Source organism: Mustela lutreola, chromosome 11 (assembly GCF_030435805.1).
Source record: "Mustela lutreola isolate mMusLut2 chromosome 11, mMusLut2.pri, whole genome shotgun sequence".
NCBI lineage: Eukaryota > Metazoa > Chordata > Mammalia > Carnivora > Mustelidae > Mustela > Mustela lutreola.
Genome location: NC_081300.1, coordinates 55,780,764 through 55,802,814, shown reverse-complemented (window position 1 = coordinate 55,802,814; position 22,051 = coordinate 55,780,764). Strand labels below are relative to the sequence as shown.

General features: G+C 38.4%; 1 protein-coding gene across 1 annotated transcript in view; it reads right to left on the bottom strand.

Moving 5' to 3' along the window:
* Positions 1-14,779, bottom strand: part of ARHGAP28 (Rho GTPase activating protein 28) — a 239,700-nt gene extending 224,921 nt beyond the window's left edge. The window contains exon 1 of the mRNA XM_059138757.1: positions 14,513-14,779. The gene's annotated coding sequence lies outside the window, so the exon portion shown is untranslated. The remainder of the gene's footprint in view (positions 1-14,512) is intronic.
* Positions 14,780-22,051: the final 7,272 nt, after the last annotated feature.

Here is a 22,051-nt window from a genome sequence, read left to right as displayed (position 1 = left end):
TCTTTCTGAGCTTTTCATTTATCTTAACTAGTCAATTTCTAGGAGCTGTGTGATTCTTCTTTGGAAAATAAAGCTTTAATCTAAGCGGACTAGGATGCTGGGCAGGTACATTGTCCAATATGGTAGCTACTTGCCGCCTGTGGCTACTGAGCATTTGATGACTAGGGTGAACTGCAACATGCTGTAAGTGTAAAACACACAAAACATTTTGAAAACGTTCCATAAAAATAAAATGTAAAATGCTCTTTAAGAATGTTTATGTTAGTTATAAGTTTAAACCATAATAGTTTGAATACATTGGGTTAAATAGAATATATTATTAAAATTAATTTCACCTATTTTCTTTTACTTAATGTTGCCTCCAGCAAAGTTAAAATTATACATGTGGCCCACACTTATGGTCTACATTATATTTATTTTGGACAGTCCTGCTTTATACAAGAGTAATCTCTATGTCCAATCTTGAAAGCTGAAAATATCTTTCTGTTTCATAAATCAAGACGTGTTCTTTGGCTCAAAGGAACAATTATCCACCTAGTCGTGCAAGTTAGGACTCTAAGAGGTATTGATGACTCTTGCCCCTTCCTCTACCCCACACACAAGAGTAGCTGAATCATTCTCAAATCTCTCTGTATCCATCCCTTCTGCCAGTGCAGTCCTCACCATTCCTTAGTGGATATTACAAGTGTCTTCACACCATGCTACATGGCCCCAAGCCTTGGTTCCCAAAAATCCATCTCCAACATTGCTGCCAGAATAACATGTATCTAAACACAAGTCAGATCACGGCACTGTACTGAGAAAGGTCCTTCCCTTGATTTCTATTACCAAGTTCACTGGCATGACACATTCCCTTTACCCTATGACTTTGACGCTGCTTACTTGTCCAGCTCATCTTAATTCTTTGCACATGCTACCTTTGAAGTGATACAAAGAAATTCTTAAATATGCACAATTCTGTTAATTATTCGGTTGTGGTGGGAGTGTGAAGAGTGGAAAAGAATGGAGAGGAAGACCTGGGCAATGGTATAAAATGATTACTTATTATATTTATAAACTCATTAGTAAATTTTTTGAATAAAATATAAAACACATATTCAACATCCTACAGGATGTCCTGGCCAATGTGTTAAAAACAAGAGGAAAAAAACCAATCTGTATGGTTTTATCAGACACATGTTATTATGATTCCTCTGGTTTCCTCAAAATTGTGACCTCCTGAAATAAAATCATATATGAAAAGAGTTTCGTGCCTGGGACATAGTGTATATTTAATCCACAATCACTTTCTAACCCTTTACTTGCATCTCGCCTCTACCAATCCTACCCTTATCATCATAAGTCTCTAGGTGGAAGCCCAGGAGATGAAATCCAAACTTTCAAAAATAATGGATGGTTTAAGCAAGAGATCACTTGGAAGGCCTTTATCCATGTCACAGACCACTGATTACCGAGGAGCTTAAATATATGTTATTGCATGGAAGAACCTTATTTGTTGAAAATGAAGAGAGAAAAAGAAGAGCACTGGAAGCAGTGTGAGCAATAATTGGAAAAAACAGGAAAACACATTCCAGGCAGGCTTCTTTGCTGACAAAGAAACAGAAAGAAAGAAATCATGTGAATAGCCAGGTTATCTCTACTTCAAAAAGCATATGTCATAATATATAGAGATACACTGGAGAATTTCACTTAGTAGTAACATGAAACTTTCATCTTGATGAAAGGTAATTTGCTCCTGGCTAACATTCTAACTAACTATCCTGCTCAGTAACTAACTTCACTCTCCCTTTAAATTCAAAAAATTAAAATGTAATTCTATAATGACTGACTTACACATTTAGTTAAATCAGCAATTATGGAAACATCACTGTCATCTTGGTGAAAGCTGCCACTTTCATCATGATAATGCTTAGACTTTTTTTCCTTCGGAGATGTATAGTCCATTTTTTTTGTTTTTAAGATTATAAGAATTTTTTAACAGTCATCACCTTTGTGACTTAGTAAGATATGTACTCAGCCTGATGGATTATTTGGAACACATAATTAATAATTATTTGCACTGTTACAAAAATGAAGATGCATTTACAAAACTGAACTTCTCCATTATTTAACAGTTGGCCAAAAACAAACATTCTCATAGGCTTTGCTATTAAGCTGCCTATGTTTGTAGAATCTGTGAGTCTGAGAAATACTTAGAATCCACCTAATCCACCTTCAGACCCAATTTAGGCACCCCGTTCAATTCATCAAGAGGTTTTCCCTCTTGCTCTCAGATCTAATTCATCAGACTTTTATATAATGATTGGACAACTTTTAAGCTTTCTATAAGTTTAAGCATCAAAATGACGCCTCTGGTTAAGTACTGCACTAAGAAGCTGATTTCCTATGTCAAAATTCCCCAATTTGAGAGAGTTCTGACACAGGGTGGTACCTGCTTATAACCGGATTAAGATTATCCAAACTTTGGGAAGATTTATCTTTCACAGTCCCAACTTGGGCAAGGCAAGATGAGATTGTCATTCTTTTCTGGCTCCCACAACTCATGTTTTTTCAGTATACAAGGTTAAGGGGATTTCAATCTAAAATTTACATTTTATTTCTGTAAAATTACATAGTGGTAGCAGCCACACTGGAAGTTTTAGCTCTCTGAGGATGCTAACACAAAGACATGATGATATTGTTGTGACTTTTTCCCCAGACTTTGCTGTGCTTCCAACACTCCCCGTCTTCACTTGCCCTCCAATCCCAATCTTTCATTCCAGGGGTGGCAAACCATGCCACATGGGCCAAATCTGGACTGCCACCTGCTTTTGGTAAATAAAATTCTATTAGAATACAGCCAGGCTCATTTGTTTACTATGGCAGCTTTCGTGCTACAACAGGAGAACTTAATAACAGTGATAGAGAGCATATGGTCTGCAAGCCTAAAATAATTACAATCTGTCCCTTTGGGTTAATATTTCCTGACCTCTGATCTAGCAGGATCACTGAGTTCTCTCTTTTATCCCTTCCTCCTATGTGGTGGATGACTAAGTCAAGGGAACGCTTCCACTTTTTCAACAACACAGCAAATACTTTCAAGCCACAAAACACTCTCTGCTAGTAATACTCTCCTTTATCTTCACTTTGTTGAGTTTCAATTCATCTTTTAAAATTCAGCTCTAGTGTCATTTCACTTGGGATTCTTTTCTTGACTATCCCATGAAATAAAACTCTTTTGTATCATTTTATTCTATAAACACTTTTGTCAGAATTTATCTCATTCTCTTTTAAGAATATCTTTTGTGCCCTCAAGTACATCAGTAAGTTCATTTGGAGAGAACTGATTTCTTTACTATACTATCTTACTATACAGACTCGTGATATTCATTTATTCAATTCTCCTTAAGAGCTGTTTTGAGCTATTCTTTTCTAATAATAGACTTTGATTCAGAAACAGTATCATATACAACACTGCATTTCATTTTCTCCAAATCCCCATCCAATCTATGCTTGTCAATCCCCAGGTAGCCCAAAGCACAGAGCTCAGTACATAGTGTAAGATAAACTCCAAAAAGATCAGAGATTAAATGCAAAATATTAAACCACACAAGTACAGTTGACCCTTCAACAACATGGGTTTGAACTGTGTGAGTCCACTTATACACAGATTTTTTTTTTATAAATATACTACAGTACTGTATATATAAATACTATCTCTTCTTTTTGATTTCCTATATAACATTTTCTTTTCTCTGGCTTACTTTATTATAAGAATACAGAATACAATCAATGTTATTGGTAAGGATTCTAGTCAACAGTAGGCTATCAGTGGTTGAGTTTTTGGGAAGTCAAATATTATTTAAAGATTTTCCACTATATGGGGGGATTGGATGTTACCTCTAACCCCTACCTTATTCAAGGATCAACTATACTTGAAAAAACCATGATGAATTCCTCTATAATTTGATAATGATAAAAACTTCCCTAACTATAACTCAAAATTCAGGAGGAATAAGAGAAAACACTGATAAATTTTATTCCATAAAACCTTAAAAATTTTTTTTATATATAGGAAAGGCAATAAGAGTAAAGTAAAAGGACAAATGACAAACTGAGAAAAAATATTTGCCATTTCTATCACAGAAAAAGAGATAATGTTTTGAATATAGTTTTCAAAATAGAGAAGAAATAAGCCAACACTTTATTGAAAAATGAGTTGAAGATATTAACAGATAAATCAGAGAACAAAATGCATAGTTCTTATTACCCTAAGAAGATACTCAACCTTACTAATAATAAGAGACGTGAAAATTAAACTATAGTCACGTATTTCTCACTTAATAGACTGGCAACAATAAAAACCTCTTAAATCTGTTGATTTTTCCTTGAGGAAACAGGTATTCATATACCAATAATAGGAATTCAAAATGATACACTAATGGGGGAGAATTTGGCAACTTCTAGCAAAACAACATATGCATTGATCTCCTAACTCAGCAGTTTGACATCTAACAATCTAATCATAGATACACTAGCAAAAGTATGAAAAGATATATGCAGTTGTTCATAGATAACAGATTGGGTGAGAACCACAGAAAACTATGAAGCTTCAAACAGGAAGGAGGAATACCTCTCCAAGACTACTATGGAGAGATCCCCATCATATATTGTTTTTGGAAGCAGCTAAGTGCACATGGTATGTGTCTGCTATTTTTCAGAAATAGTTGTTTTTCTTAACCCATCTCTCTACCACCTATACACACATACCAACAACAGCATGTAACTTCAGAAGTACCGCTTGATGCCTGGATTTAGTTTGAGTCACAAAAGCCAAAGTGAAAGGTTCTCCCCCACCCTCATTTGTTTTCCTAGTAATACTCAGAATCTTCTCAGGCACCAAGGGCCTGCAGCACTCTGCCCTTGCCTCACCAGACTTGGGCAATGTAAAAAGCTTTTCAGACCAAATGGGTTTAGTTATTTTCATCTCCAATTGACCAGGCCCAAAAGCAAGCTGATTTTTTCATAATAAAGCCCCACATGATAATGCAGTATTTAGTACTTATCCAAAGGAATGTACAGCTGAATTTCCATAAAAAATATTTTCATTGCTAATTATGGGAAGAATTTTACTTAACACTTATTTTACACCTACTATGAGCTAGGCACTATTTTCATTACTTCATAAATATTAACTAATTTAATCTTATAAAAACCTATAATGCATTCTCACGGTTTCATTAAAGAAGAAAACTGAAGCAGAGAGAGATTAAATTATCTATCCAAAGTCACACAGCTAGTAAGTAAGGGCCAGAGCTGGGATTTAAACCAGGCTTGGCTATTTACAATACTCTGCCGCCTCTCTATTTAACTCTTCTAGCACTTCAGTTATGCATGCTATAGTTCACAATACAGGCTGTCTTTTTTTCCCCATAGCCAAATGTCATGTTTTAAGCATATAAATCAACCTAAGCATATGGCAGTTTTTAAAATATCTTTGGACATGTTTTTAAAAACCACGTAAGATAGTCTTCAGAACAAGGGTCAAAGGGAAGTTAAGAATAATAAGTACATTGAGTTAAATACACAATTCTTTCCGATGCTTCACAGATGGTTCCCTAACTGTTCATTTACTTAAAAAAAAAAAAACAAACCATAGGGGGAAAAATTTTCTGGATCCGTTACAAATATAGACAAAAACTCATTCGCTTAAAAAAAGTTGCAGGTTTATCGGCTTATTTCTTTCACTATGATAAGCATGTGTATCATTTTATTTGCCAAAAGCTCACCTCTTCTCAATAGAGCACACAAGCTGGCTCCTGGGAGATTGAAGAGTGCCTCTCAAAGACAGACTTTGGGGAGTACTTGGTGGAAACATAAGCCCATTCCCAGTACATGCCCATATGGAACAATGTAAAAGGCAGTGAATAATCCACAGCAGAAATTTTGTAAAATGTAAGATGACTATAATCTATATATTTGAAGACAGAGTACATTACAGACAGTTACACTATTATATAATTCATGGTTATGGTAGTTTATTTTACAGTTAACTTTGAAAAAAAAAAATGGCCCAATTATAGACAGTATCTTACACTTCTTTGTGACGGACCACAGGCCTCCTATCACTTGCATTCTCTAGCCCTGAAAACTAGCAAAGCCTATAAATAACACTATATTGAAATTCCCTTAAACTCAAGGGATTAGTGATACAGGTATTCTCATGCTAGAAGGCAGTATCCAATGAGAAAATGTCTTTGTAAATCCTATTCATTTAGATATTACGGGAACAATGGAAGAGGGAGGTAAAACTCCTTAAGCCATTAAGACAGATATAGGATATCCCCAAGCGAAGTAGAAATTCTCTTGATCTTGGGAAATAAGAAAAAAGAATTTAAATTGTCTTACGATATCCTAAAACAGAGGGGCAAAATTTAAAATAGTGGGGAAAAAATCCAGTAAGGACTATAGAGAACCAATAATTTAATCAATTCCCCTGCTCTTCAGACGAAAACATAATGAAAATGTATGTTAGTTCAATACTCAAGATAGAACAGGGGAAAAAAACAACAGAAACTAGAAAAAGGGAAGACCCTCACCTTCAGGCATACTGCCATTATCATTTCTGTAACAACAGCAACCATGCACGACATTTTCCTGAATCACTCCAGTTTCAAATATTCTGTATTATTGTTCGGATATATTCATCTGTATTTATCACATGTTGTGATTTTTGCATAGTCCAGGCCCTCCTTCCTGACTAGTAGCTGGACAAAAAGGGACCCCTGCCATTTCCCTCTTCTCCTCCCCTACACCCCAACAACCCCAGCCCTAATGTGTTTTGGTACTTTTTTTCCTTCTCACAGTGACAGCCAGGTTTCCCAACCTGACCAGTCTCAGACTTCCAGCCCTGAACCGTTCTCAAGGCCATCAATGCAACCCCATCCTTCACCTCAACTGAGAAAACTTAGTTTGCTTGGCTCTGTGCCCAAAACTTCCTGATATCCCCCAGCTGCTTTTTGGCCACGAGTTCCCTTTCCATAAACCACAGCAACACAAAAGCATATTTTAGGTACTTACCTACCCAGCTAACTTTAGTTCCTCACTCCGTGAAAGGTTCTCTGACAGCGCAGTGAAGAGGAGGAAACAGTGAAGAGAAAATCAGTTCAGTTCAGTTCCTGAAATATTTACTGAGCATCCGCTATCTGTTCCATGTAAGCACTCTCCTCCAGGCTAGCTGAGAAGAGATGGCGCTGACACACATTGAGAGCAATGATATACATCCCTTGCTCTCAAAACTCTTAGAGTTGAATGGGTTGGGACAGGGCTGAAAAATCAACTATAATATATGGATAATTCTTTTTTTTTTTTTTTAAAGATTTTATTTATTTGACAGAGACAGACACAGCAAGAAAGGAAACACAAGCAGGAGAAGTAGGAGAGAGAGAAGCAGGCTTCCTGCTGAGTAGGGAGCCCGATGAGGGGCTCCATCTCAGGACCCTGGGATCACGACCCCAGCTGAATGCAGACGCTTAAGGACTGAGCCACCCAGGCGCCCCATATAGGGGTAATTCTTACATGACATGATCTAGATTCACTTGAGAAATGAATTACAGAGAGGATGAGCTAGGGAATAATGGTTGTCTTTCTCTGTTAGGAGCACCAAAGGAGAAGCAATTGCTCTGACCAGAAGACTAAGAAAGTCTCTATGGAAGAAGTGGTTCTGGGATTAGACCTGGAATGATAAGTAGAATTTCAGTAGTGGACAATGAGAGAAAGTATAGGGGAAATGCTCTTGGTGGCCCTGCCTATGTTGTAGCCTCCTAAAATCTGACTACCTACCCTCACTCACTTTCCAGCAGACAAAAGTGTATTAGTCTGCTAGGTCTGCCATAACAAAGTACCACAAACTGGCTTAAACAACAGAAATTTATTTTTGCCTGGTTCTGGAGCCCAGAAGTCCTAGATTAAGGTTCCTGGAAGGGCTAGTTCCTTCTAAGGGCTGTCATGGAGCATCTGTTCTTACCTCATGCCTAGCTTCTGGCAGTTTGCTAGCAATCTTGTCATTCCTTGGCTTGTAGAATCATTACCCTGCTCTCTGCCTTCATCTTCACATGATTTGTTCCCTGTGTGCATATCATTTTTCAAATTTCCCCTTTTTATAAAGACACCAGTCATACTGGATAGGGCCCACCCTAATGACCTCATTTTAACTTGATTACCTCTATGAGGACCTTATCTCCAAATAAGGTCACATTCTGAGGCAAGGAGTGTTAGGAGTTTAACATATGAATTGGGGAGGAGGGATACAACTCAATCTTTAATGGGAAGATACTAAAAATATATACCAATATGTGAATATTATATTAATTATATTAACACTAAAATATAACACATGTATATTAGTCAATACAATTATGAGTAATATAATTATAATATACATTATAAATGTTAGGATATATAATATTTATAATGATAACATAGATCTTTACTGAGCACTTACTATGAGCTAAATTATTTTCTCAATATTATTTCATTTCATTCACAACAATCTATGAAAAACTCCCTATTTAAAGATGAAGAAAAAAAATAAAGATATTCAAAGGGGTTATTCAAAGGGGTTAATAAACTGCACACAACCACATGCTTACAAGCTGAAACTTACACCAAGGTCTATATATTTTTATCCTTGGAACCCTAATCAACTGCACTAAATATGTTATTAATATACACACACATTTAGAAACGGACAGCAGTAAAGTAATAAAATGGATTCTTCTGTATGGTTTGTGAAAATTATTCTATAGTTACATATTATGTAGACAAATTAGAAAAATTGCTTGTAGCACAAAAGCATTTTCATATTTCTAGACTTTTGTTAGGTGAAATACTGGTCTTTTTCAAATTCTTCACAACAAATCCAACAGTACCTTGAAGCACCTCAAGTTTCATATTTCTGAATAGCAAGAAGGGCACATTTTATGCCTACAGATTCCAAGTCCAAAAATGACTTGTTTTCTTCCCATGAGAAATAAATGAGTAAAGGGAACAGATAATGCTTTACAGTACAAACAGGATCCAAATAAAAATACTAAAGAACCTGGCTCCTGAATAAGTAATAAAAGGTTTAATGCCATCTACTCTGACTCTAAGTCCCTTCCAGAGGATACCAAGTGTAAAAGGGAGGAAAGAAAGTGAGGGTATTTTCATCTTTCCATTTCGGTAATAGGAGTTGTACTAAAAAGGAATCATAAGGGTAATGATACTTTAGATTTTCACGGTGCTTTAGAATTTTCAGTGTTCTCACTTATTTTGTTTGGTGGGCAAAATAAGGGCAATGACCTCCAATTTACAGATAAAAACATTAAAGCAGAGGGTTTAAGTGGTCTCCAATGTGACCTAGCTAATAAATAATAAGAAACACACACAAAAATTTCCATATCTTCAGAACAGTTTTTTGTTAGCCCCTGGAATGCTAGCCTTTGGGAATACCATGTAGCTCTTAACATCAAAGCTAAAATTATTTATGAAGCTCTTCATCAAGAATCTGTTGCAAAAGTTGCTGAATTATTTTTCAGGTCAAAATGTTCATTAACTCGGGGCACCTGGGTGGCTCAGTCATTAAGTGTCTGCCTTCAGCTCAGGTCATGATTCCGGGGTCCTGGGATCGAGCCCCGCATCGGGCTCCCTGCTCAGCAGAAGGCCTGCTTCTCCCTCTGCCTGCTGCTCCCCCTGCTTGTGTGTGTGCTCTCTCTCTCTCTTTCTTACTATCAAACAAATAAATAAAATATTAAAAAAAAATGTTCATTAACTCTTAATCAAAGTGCTCCTGATAGGTCTTTGTATGATTTCATGAGTGGCTACCAAGTATCTATCACCTGTAAACAATGAACTGCAGAAAAATAAAACACAAGACCATATCATTCATCCAAGGTTTAAAATATAACATTAATTTATTCACTGACTCAATGAATGAGTTGAATAAATGAGCTGAATATTGACAAACTACAATGTGCTAGACATTGCACTATATACTAGGAATACAATAATTAGCAAAAATGAAATTGTCTCATCTTTAAGAATTTAACTGGCTGACATGTGTGTGTGTGCATGTGTGTATGGGGAGGTGGGCCCATAACTATAAAATTTTGAGATATGAGGTGTACTATGAAAGAAGATTGTCTTCCAAGCAGACAGACTGGGATCATCAGGAAAGCCCTCTTTGAAGAAGGGATATGAGTGGTGAGGTTCGAGTATGTGGATGAACTTAACAAGGAGCAGTGGTGGGGTAAAGAGGAAAGAGATAACCACGCAGAGGAAAGAACGTGTACAAAGGCTTCAAACTGGGATGGCATATAACACATTTTAGAATATAGATGAACTGTCAACAACAGCCACCTCTACGTTCTCACCTCTGTTTCTCTCTTTAACACTCTTCATTCAGGTTTCCATCTCTACCACTCCACTCAAACTGTTCTTAAGGTCAGCAATAACCACCATATTGTAAATCCAACAGGCACTTCTCTTTCACCTCATTCATCTCTTACTGGCATTCAAACTGTTGATCATCCCCCTTGCCTCATGAAAAAGCTGAAAACAATCTCTTGGCTGGCCTTCTCCGTTTTTTTGCTGGCTCTTCTTTTGTTTGACCTTTAATATTGGAGCCCTAGGGTCTGATCCTAGGCCCTTTACTTTACTGTATTTGTATCTTTAAAAGATATCACCCAGTCACAAGGCCTTAATCCCACTTAGTTGTTAACTCTCAAATACGTACTTCTAGACCTGATTTTCCACTGAGATTCAGACTCTTATATATAATTGCCTTCTTGACATCTCCACTTGAATACCAAACGTAGCTCTCTCAGTTAACATGGAAAAAACCTGATCTCCATCTCCTCAAATCTGCTGATCTTCTAGCCTTCCCTGTCTTAGTGGGAGCCTCATCCCTCATTCTTCTCTTTCCTTTACCTCCATAAAAATACATTTGCAAGTTTTTATCTCCAAAATGTACCCTATAATCATTCACTTCTTTCCACATTTATTACTATCACCTTAATCCAACTAACCAAACACAGACAAGTTTATATATAACTAGTCTCCCTACTGGCATTCTTTTTCTCTTTAAATCCAATTCCACATGACAAACAGTTGTTCCTTTTAAAATGCAATTTGGATCACTCCACTGTTCTGCTTGAACCTTCCAAGGGGTTTCCCTTTCTTGGAATAAAATCTAAACTCCTTAACCTAGCCTACAGGTCTTTCATAATCTGGTCCAAACTCACCTTTTGTCCTCATCTTCTACACTCTTCTTCCTGTGGTAAGTGGAATGTCTCCCTCCCCTAGACACCCACACCCAATCTCTGGGACTTGTGAATACATTACTTTATACAATTAAGGGGGATTGAGGTTGCAGATGAAATTAAGGCTGCTCACCAACTGACCTTAAAATGGAAAGTTATCCTGGATTCTGTAGGTGATCCAATGTAATCAGAAGCGTTCTTAAAAGAACAGGGAGGCAGAAGAGTCAAGAGAATGAGATGTGATGACAGAAATAAGGTCATCAACATGACATAATCTAAGACTCAACCCACATTGTTTTGAGGGTAGAGAGGAAGGGCCATGAGCCAAGCAGTGTCAGCAACCTCTAGAAGCTGGAAAAGGCAAGGAAATATATACTCCCTTAGAACTTCCAGAAAGGAATGCAGTCCTGCGGCCACCTTGATTTCAGCCCAGTGAGACTCATTCAGACTTCTGACTTCCAGAACTGTAAAAATGGTAAATTTGTATTTTTTAAGCCACTATGATAATTTGTTGCAGTAGTAATAGAAAACTAATATGCTAGCTCACCATGAACCAGCCACACAGGTCTATTTCATAAACAAACTTGTTTCTCCCTTAGAGCTTTTATCTTTGTTGTCATCACCACTTGGAATGTCCTGTTCCCATATATTCACATGGCTGACCTGGCTGCTTCTTGTCATTATGAGCTCAGCTTCACAGAGATGTCTTCCCTGACCACTCAGTTCAAGGTAACTTTTCATCACTTTCTTTCTATCACGTTGTTTTGTTTCATTGTAGAACTTTTACCCTCTGAAATTATCTTTTTTATTGGTATGGTTGCTTGTAGCCTAATTTCCTACTCTAGAATATAATTTCCATGAGAATAGGGAACCAATGTACTCACACTTCTGATTTGGTAAGGTTTGGAGACAGAGTGAAGAAGGGGCAATGGTATACATGGATATAAGGAGAATAAGTAAGAAGGATACTATTGGGCAGTCCAGGCAAAAAATGATAGTAAACTTGGACCAGGATAGCAGCAGTAAAAAAGCTAGTGTATTAGAGATACAAATTACAATTAAAATGAATAAGACTAGATGATAGATTGAAATATAAGAAGTTCAAATGAGAGGCGCTTGGATGGCTCAGTTGGTTAGTTAAGTGTCTGCCTTCAGCTCAGGTCATCATATCAGGGTCCTGGGATCTAGCTCCATGTTGGGCCCCCTGCTCAGTGTGTGGGGGGAGGGGGTCGTCTGTTTCTCCCTCTCACTCTGCCCCTCCCCCTACTCACGTTGCTCTCTTGCAAATAAATGGATAAAATCTTAAAAAAAAAAAAACAAAAAACCCAAATGAGTAGATCTCGAGAATGACTTTCAGACTTACATTTTAAGTAAATTAGAAGAATATGATGTCAATTTCTAAGGGGGTGGGGAACTGAAGAATGAGCAAGCTGAGTGCACGCATCGAGGGGAGAAATTGGAAGAACAGTTTCACTTTGTTAAGTGTGATTTGTCCTCAAGACATAAAAGTGGAGGGGTGCCTAGGTAGCTCTGTCTGTCAAGGTCATGGTCCCAGGGTCCTGGGATCAAGCCCATATCAGGCTCCCTGCTTGGTGGGGAGTCTATTTCTCCCTCTGCCCACCCTCCACTCATGCTCTCTCTCATTTTCTCTCTCTAAAATAAATAAAATCTTTAAAGAAAAAAAAAAAGACATAAAAGTAAAGATATCATACAGACTACTAAATTTTGAGCCAGGAACTCAAATTAGAAGCAGTGGCAGATGATGTGCTCTGACAATAAAAATACAGAAAGTCATGAAATTAGATGAAATCACCTAGGGAAACGGCATAAAGAGATAAGGCTCAGGACACTGCAAGTTCTCCTGTACTGAGAAGACTTACCAATGCTCCTCATTGCACCAGAAAGCTGTCGATCATGTACCAGGAAAGATGCCTGTTTGTGCTTTGAGAATATGCTCAGCCCATTTATATAAGTATGGACAGAATTCCTTCTTTTCCACTCCCCTCTGCACATTCAGGCAGAGGAGGGACCCACAAAGGAAATGCTGAAAAACAGCAGTTAAAGAGACTGAGGGAAACCAGAATTTCACTTCATAGAATCTCTAATAATGCCCCAAATAAAAAGAAAAGATAAGAAAATAGGAATTTGTGTGGAATAAATGACTCCTCCCTCATCAGAGCATTATGATACCAAAGCTCCTCATCCCATGCTAAATGCTTGCACTGGATAAAAATTTAGGGACATGCCTCTCAAAGAAAACACAATTTTGATGCAATTAGTTTTCCTATAACAATATCATCAAAAAAATAATTTGCCAGCTCGCAGCAGCCAAATTCAAGTACCGGGATCTGTTTCACTGTGGTCCCATGGCACTTCCCAATTTCCTAATCCAGAGGTTCTCAAAGTGGGAACCCTAGAGTTCCCAAGACCCTTTCAGGCAGGTTGCAAAACCAATATGAGTATGATATTCCTAACACCAAGAATGTAATTTATCTTTTTCAGTCCATTCTCTCTAAAGTGTATAGTGAAGTTTTCCAGAGACTACATGATATGGATATCATAACAGACTGAATGTTGAAGGAGATGGAACATATTAAAGAGATGAGCAAAAATATAAAATAGTACCATTCAAAAAAACCAACGTTTTGTAACGTTATTTTTCATAAACATTGTAACATGTAAGGGGTTCATTACTGAGTCTTAAATAAACTGAAATTTAAATTTAAATTTTAAATTTCCCAGTTTTAATTTCTGACAATAAATACTAACAGACAAAACCCATAGGAACAGAAGCTCTTTGCTCCTCAGTAATGTTAACTGTGTGAAGAAATCTTGGGACCAAAATCTGAGAAGCACCGTCCTAAAAGGTAAGAGAAAGGGTTCTGACACCTGGGATAAAGGACAGCAGGCTCCCCATTCCCTTCCTCTGGCCAGCAAAGTCTCACTTGCACTGGAACTTTAGGATGCTGTCCCCAGACACCCCAGCCTCGGCCCTGGTTTCAGTCCCGGAGTCCCAGCCTTCTCCGAAGTCGCCGTTCCCTGGGGCCCGGCCTGGCCTTCACACCTCCAGCCGCCACCCAGCCAGGATCTCCGCACGAGGCCCGGGCCTTGGGAGGCCCTCAATGGTATTTAGCCAGAACGGTACGCACGGGCGGGAAACACCGCGGGCATCTCACCAGGCCTGTGGAGAGGGGAACTCGCCCCACCACCCCCGGACTGGGCCTCCTACTCACCGGGGTCCCAAGTCTCAGGAATCACACGAACCGCTGGGGTGCGCGACAGCAGGGACCACGTCACGGCCAGCCCTTCGCCTGTGCCGGGACAGCTTCCTTGGACTCTTGAAGGAATATTCAGCCCTGTAGGTTGGGCAGTTTCGCGTTCTCTTGGCCTGTTCCTGCTCCTCAAGCACACAGAGAGGAGAAACTTGGGGCAGACGTCTTCAAAGCCCTGTCGCGAGTGAACATACTGAGGCGTGGAGGAGGACAAAGAAGCAGACGCTCCAGGGACAGGACCAGCCGACTCTGAGTCTGCGCAGTAGAGATGGTGTAAGATCTCCCACAATGCCTGTGCCCCATGTGGCTACAGGGCGGGGGTGGGGCATCTGGGGGGCGGGGCGGTCTTGAAAGGGGGCGGGGTTAGCAAACTGGGTTCTAACCCTAATAAGCTTTGGTTGGTAAAAACCAAAAGAATACCTCAGTTTCTGTGTTTACAGGGTGGGAATATGTTTTAAGAATTAAAACCAAATACTCTAAGGAGCAGAGCATGGCATGTCTAAATATAAACAATAGTTTGAAAGAGGATAGAGCCAGACTACCCAGCCTAAAAAGGATTGTATACAGGGAGAACTGGGTGCAGAAGAGCAGACTCAAGGTCAATATGTAGTTCAGCTTCTCTTAAGCAAGCCCTGGGAATTGCTTGGGCCACCGGAGCCCACTGTCTGTCAGCATCTGAGTGAGCACCCCCTCCTCCTGTCCTGAGAAGGCACCAAGCAAGATGTGATCCAACAAGATTCCTGTCTACACTTACAGACTTCCCTCAGCCCCTGGATCACGAAGAGTGGAACAGTGGATATGCCAGCGGCCCTGATGGTGTGAAACAGAAAGTTGCTACAGCGTCGACATATAATTGGGACTTAAAAGACCCAGCTCAAGATTTATACTCCTCTCATTCCCAGACCCAAGCTGGAAAAGTGATGAAACCCCTCCTTCTTAGAGAAAAGGACTTGAATCCAGAAGATCTTGTCTGAGAGGACTTGATAGCAGGCCAAGAAAAGACACTTAAGTTCAAAGGAGCTAGTCAGAGCAGGACTGAGCAGAAGGCTCTGTGAATTTGAATTTCAAAGGCAGTAAAAAATGACAATAATTCTCAGAGCAAAAGGGGCTGTGTCTCACAAACTAAACAACTCTGCTGTATCAGTGTCTCTGTCTCCACTCTTGACACTCACTAATAGATTTTTTCTCTATATATCTGGACTTCCCATTAGAAAAGAAGTATTTGGTCTTCCAACTTGGCTTTTCAATGTCCAGTCTACATTGTATAACTATTATCTTTTTTTACATAACTTTTTTTAAAAAAGATTTTATTTATTTTATTTGACAGAAATTACAAGTAGGCAGAGAGAGAGAGAGGAGGAAGCAGGCTCCCGCTGAGCAGAGAGCTCGATGCAGGGCTCAATCCCAGAACCCTGGGATCATGACCTGAGCCAAGGCAGAGGCTTTAACCCACTTAAAGCTCAGCCACCCACTGAGCCACCCAGGCGCCCCTTTACATAACTTTTGATGACAAAGTAAAGTAGCCTCAGCAAACCACACAAACTAAAATCGGTAGAACTACTAACAAATCAACAAGTTATAGTTCTGAACCTCCTATTAAGTCTAATGATTTTTGTGTAAATGGGGCTTTTGTATTGATGTATATACATTAAAATGCAGTCAATTACTGGCTTTCCAGAGCGGTGTGTACGTGTGTATCAGAGATACAGATTTAGAAGCAAGTGTCTTGGTAGAAATTCCAGTTTTCATGTACTGAACTTTCACGGTCACTTGACGTGCTAATCAATGGTAGGTGTCTTACAGTAAACAAAATATTACTTGTCTGAAATGACAGCCTTCACAATGAAAATATAAATCCTGGCTAGAAACTCCTGGGCCAGCTAATGAAAAGCTTGATGTATGTAAGATCAAGTTACATTACTTAGGGTGCCTGGCTTGTTCAGTTGGTTAAGCATCTACCTTCGGTTCAGGACACGATCCCAGGGTCCTAGGATTGAGCCCCAAGTTGGGCTCCCCATTCAGACAGGAGTTTGCTTCTCTCTCCCTCTGCCCCTCTCTCTGCTTGTGCTCTGTCTGTCTCTGTCTCTCTCTCAAATAAATAAAATCTTTTAAAAAACAAGTTTACTAACATTCATCAAAAATCGCGTGAAGTCAGACTGTGTTGTATTCAGTCCTGTTCAACTTTGTCTATGTGCCAGTGTATTTGAGAATGCAATAAGGAACTTACAAAGCTGTGTCACAATAAGTATCCTGACACCTAGGAGGCTCTTTCACCTTACCAGATTACAAACGTTATCAGATATCATTGACAATGACACAGAAATTGTGGGATGTAGATGGATGACTGCGTTCTTAAAGCACAGAAGCCGAAAGAGCAAGCAATTAATCAACCACTGCTCTGTGGAGTCAGCATGGCGTGGGGAGCTCGTAGAGAGCCTTCAGGAGCCTGCGATCCAATACCAGTTTACACAAGGGAAATACAGTCCCAAGTCCATGAGGTTTCTTAAAAAATGAGAACTGTCATTGGGTTCTGCCTCTTGGGTTAAACATTATCCATTAATGATTGATACACAAGGAGAAAACTATCTTGAAAGCTGGAAAGTTGTGTCCCAGAAGGAAAAGCAGCATTCTTATTATTTAGAGATTAATAAAATGTAAGAATCACATGGCTTCCAGGTAGAAACTTAAGTGGCATAATGGGGGAGTATCAGGAGTCAAACTACATGGGTTTGGATCCTGGCTTTGTTGAGTCCCAACTTCTCAAATTGGGCAAGTGAATTTCAGCCTATTTAATGGGGAGGATAACAATAACATCATAAAGCATTAAGTAAGGAGATGCATATCAACCACTTAGCATGCTGCCTGACCCATGATAGATGTTCAAAAGGGTTTCAGGTATGGAATGGCAGGACAAGGGCCCCAGGAGTGAAATTTTAGACCCCGCCCATGCACAAGTATCGAACCATGCTCATCTCAGCCCCATGACAGCCCGATAAAAAAGGTACACAGTTACAATACAGACTCTGGTTGTAAAGAAAGCAGAAGCGAAGGGTCACACAGTGTTCCAGACTTCCGGTGGCTTCACTCCATCACCCACTCGCACTCAAATCCAAGATACAGATGATCATAAGTTATTTGGACTCTTTGAGGGAAAAAATGTTGACTTTACATGATATTTGCTGCCTTAACCACCCAAATTTTTAAGGCATAGTGCCCAGAACCCAGGCCAGGGTCGGAACATCTAAACTGCTCTTCGTTTCTGGCTGTCTTCTACCTCATATGACTTTAGTCATGTCGTTAAACACTCTACTTCCTCAACCAATAAATGAAGGGGATAGAATTTTTGCCTACTTGCTTCATACATTCTGTTAAGAAAATAGAGATAATAATTTACAAGCATTTTGAGAGGGGAAATGAGTTTAAGAGATACAGAAAAAGAATGATAATTCTAAAGTTCATTATGTGATTAATAAATATTCTTTGGAGGGAATTGAATGATTCACCGTGGTAACAACTGATAGATATGCATGACATGCACATAAGTGAGTAGAACATACACACAGCTATGTAACCGAGCTATGTATTTAGAAGGAGATGTCCCAGTTCTGACACTACCTGGTGTGACTGCGATTTGAAGTCTGTGACATTAAGTCAATTAAGATTTCTTTTATTTGGTTTTCTCAGTTCAAGAACACAGACAATAAAATGCGAACTCACAGCATTATCTTTTGAAAATCAAATAGATGTGAATGAACAGTTTATGGTTTCCTCTAAAAATTACAATGTTAGTAATTAGTACCGATAGACTAGTTGAAAATCTTTAATTGTGGTAAAATACACATAACCTGAAATTCACCATCTTAACCATTTCTGGATGTACAGTCCTGTAGTGTTAAATGCATTCACACTATTGTACAACCAATCCCTAGAACATTTTCATCTTGCAAAACTGAAACTCTGTACCCTTAAGATAAAAATACTCATTCTCTCTTGCAACTCAGCTCCTGGCACTACCATTCTCTGTTCTGTTTCTATGAATGTAGTAACTCTAGGTTCCTCATATAAGGGGAATCATACCATATTTGTCTTTTCATGACTGGCTTATTTCACTTAGTATAATGCCTTCAAGTTTCATCTAAGTTTTAGGCTTTCCTTCCTTTTTAAGACTAAATAATATTCCTTTACAGTATATTAATAATGCAAACAGTTTTCCTTCTTTTTTTGGTGTTCATTATTTATAACTTATTTTCCTCCTTCTGAAGATATTTTTTAGCCTTCTCCCTGTACCAATTTTTGTATCTTTCAAATGTGTTATATTTATCACAACCAACCTGATAAACTCATTACTTTCACATCAAATGTTACTCTGCTTTCTTCTGGGAACATCTGGTTCTTTTTAAAAAAATGAGAAGCCTGACAGAAACTATAATAGGCTAGTGCTGTACCAACTTGACATAAAAAGCATTTCAACAAATTCAACATGATTGATGGTAGAGTCTCTTAATTTAGCTGTGCAGAGAAAAACTGCAAAGATTTGGCATGTGTGTCACTATCCTCAAGGAAAAGCCATTTTTTTTTACAAGATCTATCATGACTGTTATTGTAATTGATAACGTGGTCTAGTGCTAAAGTTTAGTGTTGCTGGTTCTGTAGAAAAATAATTTTGCTTCAACAAGAAACACTTATTTTATAGGCATACCTTGGTGATATTGTGGGTTCAGTTCCAGACCATTGCAATAAAGCAGTATTACAATAAAGCAAGTCAAATGAATTTTTGGTTTCCCTGTGCATATAAAAGTTACATTTATACTATACTATAGTCTATTAAGTATGCAATAACATTATGTCTTAGAAATGATGTAATGTTTTACATTCTTTGTTGTCGTTTCAACAATCTTCACAGCATCTTCATCAGTAATAGATTCCAGCTCAAGAAACTTTTTCTTTATTCATCCGTAAGAAGCAACTCCTGATCCATGAAAATGTTATGAACTTGAAGCAATTCAGTCATGTCTTCAGGATTTACTTCTAATTCTAGTTCTCTTGCTGTTTCCACATCTGCAGTTACTTCCTTCAATGAAGTCTTGAATCCCTCAAAGTCATCCATGAAGGTTGGAATCAGCTTTTGCCAGACTCCTGTTAATGTTGATATTTTGACCTCTTCCCATGAATTATGTATATTCTTAATGTCATCTACAATGGTGAATCCTTTCCAGAAGGTTTTTAATGGACTTTGCCCCGCCTCATCAGAGCAATCACAATCTGGAGCAGCGATGGCCTTGTGAAATGTATTTCTTAAATAATAAAACTAAAAAGTCAAAATGACTCTTTGATCCATGGACCACAGAATGGATATTGTGTTAACAGGCATGAAAACAAAATTAATTTTGTTGGACATCTCCATTAGAGCTCTTGGGTGACCAGGTGCATTGTCAGTGAGTGGCAGGTTTCAATAGTGGCCTTAAAATATTTAGTAAACTATGTCATAAACAGATATGTTATCATCCAGACCTTATCGCTCCCTTTACAGAGTACAGGCAGAGTAGTTTAACATAACTCCTATGGGCCCTAGGATTTTCAGAATGGTAAATGAGCATCGGATTCAACTTAAAGTCACCAGCTTCCTTACCCTCTAATAAATGAGTCAGTCTATCTTTTGAAACTTCAAAGTCAGGCACTGACTTCTCTCCAGCCATGAAAGTCCTAAATGGCATCTTCCTCCACTAGAAGGTGATTTCATCTACAATGAAAATCTATTGTCTGGTGTAGCCACCTTCAGCAATGACCTTAACTAGAGCTTTTGGGTCACTTGCTACAGCTTCTCCATCAACATTTGATGCTTCACCGTGCACTTTTAAATAATATAAATGGTTTCTTTCCTTAAACCTCCCGAGCCAACCTCTTCTGGTTTCAAACTATTCTCTTGCAGCTTCCTCATCTCCTTCAACCTTCACAGAATTAAAGAGTGTTAGAGCCTTGCTCTGGATTAGGCTTTGGCTTAAGGGAATGTTGTGGCTGGTTTGATCTTCTAATCTAGACTACTAAAACTTTCTCCATTATCAGCAATAAGGCTGTTTCACATTCTTATCATTTGTTTGTGTGTTCACTGGAGTAAACTTCTAATTTCCTTCAAGACCTTTTCCTCTGCATATACAACTTGGCTGTTTGGTGCAAGAGGCCTTGCTCTCAGCATGTTTTGTCTTTACTAAACTTAATCGTTCTTATGTTTTGATTTAAAGCTAGAGACGTGTGACTCTTCCTTTCTTTTGAACACTTAAAGGCTGTTGTAAGGTTATTCAATGACCTAATTTCAATATAGTTGTGTTTCAGGGAATAGGGAGGCCTGAGGATTGGGGGAGAAAGGGAATGTTTGGGGAATAAACACACATTGTTTATTGATTGTGTTCACAATCTTCTATGGGTACAGTTTGTGGTACCCCAAACGCAATTAAAATGGAAACATCAAATGTCGCAGATCACAGATCACCATAACAAATATAATAATGATGAAAAACTTTGAAATACTATGAGAATTACCAAAATGTCACACAGAGATACAGAGCACACGAAGACTGTTGGGAAAATGGCGCCAATAGACTTGTTCAGAGTCACCACAAACCCTCCATTTGTTAAAAAATGCTCTAAAGTGAGGTGCAATAAAAAAAGTTATTCTTGCATACAATTTTTGCTACTGGTTATTAAAGAAAATCACCCAAACAGAAATTCATTTACAGAAAATACTTTGCCACAGAGATTTGTTCCTGTCTTATTTCAGAGGTTTTTAAGAAATTATCTGATTTCTCCCCTTCACTAATGAAAACACTTTTCTGTAGCTTTCTTTCTTATTACAGAGAAAAAGTCTAAAGCTAATTTGAAATTTTTCTAAATCATTCCTTAGAATGGTTTGAATTTTTTTTTATTCCGAATAAAAATCCGTCACTATTTCTTTTTCAGCATTTATTATCTGCCTGCTGTTTGAACTCTTCTCCCAAATGTGAAGTATATCCATACACAGAGGATGAAGTAAATTTGCGATAAATGTCAAGGTATTCCCAGGGAGAGGTTTTAGACTGTTTCTACCTCTTGGCTAACCATTTCCCACAGTAATGTTCTCTCTTAGTCCCAGCCAATAATTTTCTCCACATAATTTAGAAAATGGTGTGAATGAAAGCACAGCATCAATCATAGTCTGAAAGAAATTCTTCTCATGGGTTGTTTATCCAGTGTGCTGAGGTAGGGGTGATAAGCCCTCAGGTGTGTGGGGCCCCTGATCATTTCCTTTAGGCTCAGCCCAGTGACTGGAACAGCTCAGCCCTATTGGCTGCTGCTCCATTTTGAGTTTACATCTATAAAATGGCTTCTTTTTTCAAGGATGCTTTATCTCTTGTGCCAATCTATCCCTCTAGGGAAAGCGGAATACCTCCTATAACAGAAGGGGAAAAGCAGTATTCCCCTGGGAATCTATCCATGTTAGAACTAACTATTGCATATATTACTATT